Here is a 6,895-nt window from a genome sequence, read left to right as displayed (position 1 = left end):
TATTTGTAGTGAGGTGGATGACCTAGAGTCTGTCACACACAGTGAAGTAAGTCAGAAAGAGAAAACAAATACTGTATGCTAACCCACATATATGGAATTTAAGAAAAAAATTCATGAAGAGAACCTAGGGGTAAGATGGGAATAAAGACACAGATCTACTAGAGCATGGACTTGAGGATATGGGGAGTGGGGAGGGTAAGCTGTGACAAAGCGAGAGAGAGGCATGGGCATATATACACTACCAAACGTAAAATAGATAGGTAGTGGGAAGCAGCCTGCATAGCACAGGGAGATCAGCTCGGTGCTTTGTGACCACCTAGAGGGGTGGGATAGGGAGGGTGGGAGGGAGGAGACGCAAGAGGGAAGAGGTATGGGAACATATGTATATGTATAACTGATTCACTTTGTTATAAAGCAGAAACTAAACACCATTGTAAAGCAATTATACTCCGATAATAAATAAATAAATAAATAAATGGTTGTCATCAAAAAGAACACAAATAAGTGTGGCAGGCGTCCGAGCAGGGGTTCTGTCCCTGCTGGGCTGCCGCCCCCGTTGGGCTGCCACAATGGAACTCGGCGCCGAGTACCGCCGGGAGAAGCTGCAGTGGGACCTGGGGGTGGAAATGCAGGACATGACTCCCAGCCTTTGTGCGTCCAGCTTCCGGTCCTGGTGGTGTCGGCCAAGTTCGAGGGGAAGCCGCTGCTTCAGAGACACCGGCTTGTGAACACTTGCCTAGCAGAAGAGCTCCTGCACATCCATGCCTTTGAGCAGAAAACCGTGACCCCAGAGCAGTGGACCCGTGAGCAGCAGAAATAAGGGACCCAGACCTGCACACCTATTAAATTATGAATCAGACCCCCACCCCCACAGAAAAAGAACACAAATAACAAATGTTGGCCAGGATGTGGAGAAAAGGGAACCCTTGTACAGTGTTGGTGGGAATGTAAATTGGTGCAGCCTCTTGTGGAAAACAGTATGGAGGTTTCTCAAAAATTGAAAAAGAAGTACCATATGACCCAGCAATTCTACTCCTGGGTATATATCTGAAAAAAACAAAAACACTAATTCGAAAAGATATATGCATCCCAAAGTTCAGAGCAGCACTATTTACAATAGCTAAGATATGGAAGCAACTGACAAAGGTATCAGTTGGATACAAAAGTATCCAACAGATGAATGGATAAAGAAGATGTAGTATACATATACAATAGAGTATTACTCAACCACAAAAAAAGAAGAAAATTTTGCCTTTTGCAACAACATGGATGGACTTGGAGGGTATGATGCTGAGTGAAATAAGTCAGACAGAGAAAGACAAATACTGTATGCTATAACATATGCGGAATCTAAAAATAGAAGAACAAACTAGTAAATATAACAAAAAAGAAACAGACTCACAGATATAGAGAACAAACTTAGTAGTTACCAGTGGGGAGAGGGGCGGGGGGAGAGGCAAGATAGGGGTTAGGGATTAAGAAGTGCAAACTACTATGTATAAAATAAATAAGCTACAAAGATATATTGTACAACACAGGGAATAGAGCCAATATTTTATAATAACTATAAACCTAAAAATTGTGAATCACTATGTTGTACACTTGAAACTTATATTGTACATCAACTACACCTCAATTCAAAAAAAAAATAGTCTCATCTTAAAAGTTTCAATTCAATGGGGCTTCCCTGGTGGCGCAGTGGTTAAGAATCTGCCTGCCGGGCTTCCCTGGTGGCGCAGTGGTTGAGAGTCCGCCTGCCAATGCAGGGGCCACGGGTTCGTGCCCCAGTCTGGGAAGATCCCACATGCTGTGGAGCAACTAAGTCCATGCTCCACAACTACTCAGCCTGCACTTTAGAGCCGGCGAGCTACAACTACTGAAGTTCATGCCCCTAGAGCCCGTGCTCTTCAACAAGAGAAGCCACGGCAATGAGAAGCCCGCACACCGCAACGAAGAGTAGCTCAGAGTGGCAGAGTGCAAGTGGAAGAGGTGGAGTTAAACTCGGGTCTTCATTCACTGTTTACCTCATTAGAGCTGAATCTCAAGTGATGAATAACTGCTCAGCACCCTCCTCATAAACCTTTATCCTTCAGCTTTTCCTTCTCTAGGCTTTCAATGACAGGTCCTTGGACCTAGCCTTTAATCTGTTTTGAGTTTTGAGCCAAGCAAGAGAAACCAGACACCCTCCCCATTCTTGGGGAGCCCCCAGCCTGAAAACGAATTTTGGACATGCAGACACAAATAAACCCATCTGTGTGTACAATGAACAGTAGGAAATGTGTCATCAGTTTTGACATTTATGGCATTCATTTGCCCTGACAGGTGCATTCTGCTTTTTAAAATATTTGCAGCATCTCAGGCCTCACCCTTGAAAGAATTTGAAGACGACACAAGCAGAGTTGCTCCATTTTTGGCTTACGACCCCACCCAAGAGTTTTTAAGGCAGCATCCCTGAATCAGGGCAGCTTCAAGGTATTTTTGATTTTCTCCACCCAGGAGAGTTTTTCAGTTCCTCTGCTCTACCCATGGGAGAGATGGTGTATGATGATTCACTTAACCATCCATCAGATCTTTACATAGGACACATATGCCAGTTACTATGTGTGGCTCCGAGGACACAGTGGAGAGCCATATAAACAGCTTCTGCCTTCAACGTGCCTGGCGGAAGCTCATGGACATTGCTGTCATGTAGATGCAAAAGTTATGAAATATTTTAGTGTTCTACACCCTCTTTGGGAACCTTAAAAAAAACTCATGGAGCTTTCAGCAGTGACATTTACCATCGGTCATGTAACCACATGGGGCAGCAAGCAAAGTGAGGTACAGATGCACCCCTGAGCAGAGGCATTTTCTCTCACACTGAGACCACAACAGACACATTCTTCCTTGTTCTGATTAGTATTCACTGCTTGTGTTTAGCTGCTTGCAGTTGATACCCGATTTGTGAATGGAGCTGAAGTATAACGCATCTTGGATACTGGATCACAGAGCTGCAAGTGCTTAAAAAGCAGAACTCACTAGTGAAGTCAGACAAATAACATAAATGTCAGGATTGATGAAAACTGGCATTAGAAAAATTTGGATGTGGTAAAATTGTTACATTGACATGAATGAAGATTTAATCTGAATACAGAGCTAGCATGGGAAAAGAGATAATGGGGGGCGGGGGGGGGGCGGGGAATGCAATGAAAAAAACTGGGAGACAAATGGCCTGAACAAAAAGAGGCTCCCAGACACTGCTGTATCTTCCTGATTAAATGTCTTGATGAGCCCTCTAGTGGCAATGGCTGGGTAGTGGTCCTCTGAGAGATGAGCCTCTCTTGGAAATTGATCGCCTGGAGTATCTCAGGGGAAGTTGGCTTGCATTACCATCTCACAGTGTCACACACCAGCTCCCTCCTTGTCTTGCACTTGCTGGGCACTGAGCACAGCATATGTCCACATATGTCTTGTAATTTATAAAATATGATAAGTGACTTTTGGTGAGTCGCTTAACATTTTGGAGCTGTGTTTCCCTACTTATAAACAGCTACACCGTTCATTCATTTACCCGTTCATTCATTCTACACATATTTACTAAATGCCAGCTCTGGGACAAGCATTGACTTCAGCACTGAGGCTACAGTAGTGAACAGGTGTCCTACCTTTGTGGGGTTTTTGTTCTAGTGACTGTAGGATGTCTGATGATTTTTGCCACAAATGAGTTCCTCCTTTTTTGACCATAGATGAGTTACAGACTGAAAACAGACACCAGAAAAGAAAAAGTCAAAAAACCTGGGTTCCAATCTAGTTCTTCCCCTTTATAGAGTGTGTAATCTCTCTCAGCCTTAGTTTATCCATTAATTAAGTGGGGTTATTATTGTCTGTCCTGCCTAGATCATTGTTAAATCAAGAAAAAGCTATATTTTTTCTCAAACTACAGTCCTTGACAGTCAAACAGTAATGCAGCTGTGGAAACAGCCATGGCAACTGTGGTCCGGGCATTCTTTCCTGTCCCTGGGTCAAAAAAGTTCCAGAGTTTCTCTTGTCATTTTCAGGTGTTAAGCAGTATTGTTTTATATACATAAATGTCTAATCCAGAATAATTTGTCGCCTTCAGGTGTTAAACAGTATCATTTTATATATATATGTATATATATATATTTTTTGTATACATAATAGATATGTATTATATTTGCATATATTTGTATATATATATATATATTTGTATATATATTACAATTTGTATATATACATTTGTATATATATTTGTACATATGTATATATATTTATGTGTATATATAAATATGCTATATATATACACAAATGCTATATATATAAATGTTTTATGTATATATATATATATATACAAATGCTATATATATATAAATGCTATATATATAAATGTTTTATATATATATATAAATGTTTTATATATATATATATATATATATATACATACACAAATGCTAAAGGAACATCCCAAGAGGCACCTATGTGGGACAATAAGGGATCAACAGGTCCAGATTGAAACAGGAGTTTGGGCCAAGGCCTCAGGAATAAAGAGAATTACTTCACCTGGCTACAGAAGTCTATGTCCAAGAAAAAGATAAAATTGATTAATTGTCATGCATTTGAATGGAGAGGAAAACTACACTGTTGAAGGAGAATTTGGTGACAGATTAGTGATAAATTTATATACAAGCCATTAAAGGAACACCAAATATCTACATTGTTCTGGCTGTCATTCCATAAGGCTCAGCTGAGAACTTGCTCCTTCAGCCCTTCTAAAGATTTCAAAAGCTCCTAACAGCCTTTGTAAAATCCCTTCCTGTTTAATAAACCTAGAATAATCTCTAGTTCCTTCACTCAACCTTGACTGATACAACTTGTTATTAAAAATAGGAAGATAAAGCCAACTGAGTATTGAAATGTTTGCATCTAGCGAAAGAGAACTAAAGATTGGGAAAGTGGTAATAAGGACACAGCTTTTTGTTATAAGTCTTGTAGGACCTTCTGCCTTTTAAAATTATATACATGTATAAATTTGGTAAAAATTTAAAATAGTCAAATGAGCAAAAACACATTTGGGAAATAATATACAGTAAGACATATACTGGGTTTAAAAAATAAGCTCCACCATCCATGCAGACTGTGTTGTTTCTTTAAAAGTCGTGTCTGAACATTCCCACATCTTGGAACATTTACAAATGTATGATAAGGACACCTCTCCTAAATGTATATGCCTCTCGGTTTTTCCTGACAACATATTACAGGTTGTCTTCATTTATCCCTTCCCCCTGGTATCCTGAGGTTGGTATCCTTACACTTTTTAGTATGAATGCGGCACCTCACATTTCTAGCAGATATCAAATAAATTTCAGGGCCCTATATTCTCCACCTTTCCGTCTACTGCTCTCCTCTACACCCTGCAGAAACCCAAGGCTTCCTTAGCTTCGTGCCAATGAAGCAGCTGCGGTCACAAATAAGCTTGTGCCTGTGGGGACCAAGGAGATTCAATGTATTTTCAATCCCCTCAATCTTGGTTTGTGCCCAAGAGAAGGCAGCTGCTCTTGAACTTTCAGACTCTCAAGTGACTCAACTCTCCAAAACCCAGGGTTCTGCGTATACCCTCCTTGATGTCATCTTCCAGACCGTGCCAGATGTTGGGCAAGTCTTCAAAGTTGACACAATCAAGATCCTAAATCCCAAAATCCTCCATCAGTCACCTACGAGCTCCAATGGCCCTGCTGGGGTCTGAGGGAGATAAGTTGTGAACGTACTCCAGGCAAAATCACTCTTTAAGGCTGGTCCGTGGGAATTACTCAGAGCCCCCTCCTGCTGGTGAGGGACACTTCGCCCCTCTTTTGAAGGCCCAAGAGTGAAGGACTCATGGGACATGTGACAGGGCATGGTGAGGCGGGCTTCTACACAACCGTGCCTCTTGTCTAGGCAAAGAGTCATTGCGATTAGACATGTTCACTAATCCAGCTTACTAGGGTCAGAAGCCACAATAGAGTTAGGGCCAAAGCTCAGGAATAAAGAGTCCCTTTTCCTGGAATGTCCTCAATTTCTCATTAAGGACATTTTTTAATGTCCCTCCTCATCCTCCTCCTTTTCTTCCTTTTCTTCCCCTCCCCCCACTCCTCCTCCTCCTCCCTTCTTTTCATTTTGCAATAATTCTAGACTCACCAAAACAATTACAAAAATAGTTCAGATATGTCCCACACAAACCTACAGCATCTTACCCCAATGAAAGCATCTCACGTACTGTAGTACGTTGCCAAAACCAGGAGTCAACGCACTTTTTTTTCCTCGGGTAGATTTGGTACTTGAAACTCCGGAAATGTCTTTCCATCATGACTAACAAAACAGGTTTATAGTTTTCAAGGTGCTGCCCTTTGAAGAGGAAGTGCTTTGAGTCCAATCCAAGCCAATGCTTGAGGCACAAGACTCTGCAGTTTTCTGGTCTAGTTTGTTTGTGAAGAGCTGAGATTCGCTGGAGCATCAAAAAATGGAAATGTTCCTGCAGATTGTCACCAGAGAGAGCGGAACTGATGGATGTTAGAAGATAATCTGGGGATGGGTCCTCAGCAGCGGGGAGAGCTAAAGGGCCAATGTAGGTGGTTATTGGAGAAGTTATCTGGATTGTTTTTAATGAGAGACATTCTCACCTCAATGGGTTTCCTAATGAGTTTAGGTGGTGGAAAACATCATTAAAACAGAAGAAACATCAGTATTTTCCAGGCCCTGAGGGTAATCCACCTACTTTTCCTGGATGAAGTCCCTTCTGAAGAGATATACCATTCTCTTTTAAAAAGATGGGTGCAGAAGCCCAGGAATTCAACCCGCGGATTTCCCTGGTGGTCCAGTGGTTAAGACTCCAGGAGGGGCGTTAGCCTAAGGGGTCCCTGCG

The 6,895-nt window shown here is 41.6% G+C and overlaps 1 pseudogene; it reads left to right on the top strand.

Moving 5' to 3' along the window:
* The first annotated feature begins 554 nt into the window (after positions 1 to 554).
* On the top strand, positions 555 to 910 carry LOC117310978 (bolA-like protein 2 pseudogene; annotated as a pseudogene).
* Positions 911 to 6,895: the final 5,985 nt, after the last annotated feature.

This window comes from Tursiops truncatus, unplaced genomic scaffold, assembly GCF_011762595.2.
Source record: "Tursiops truncatus isolate mTurTru1 unplaced genomic scaffold, mTurTru1.mat.Y mat_scaffold_93_arrow_ctg1, whole genome shotgun sequence".
Classification (NCBI taxonomy): domain Eukaryota; kingdom Metazoa; phylum Chordata; class Mammalia; order Artiodactyla; family Delphinidae; genus Tursiops; species Tursiops truncatus.
This window is presented reverse-complemented; position numbering and strand designations above follow the sequence as displayed.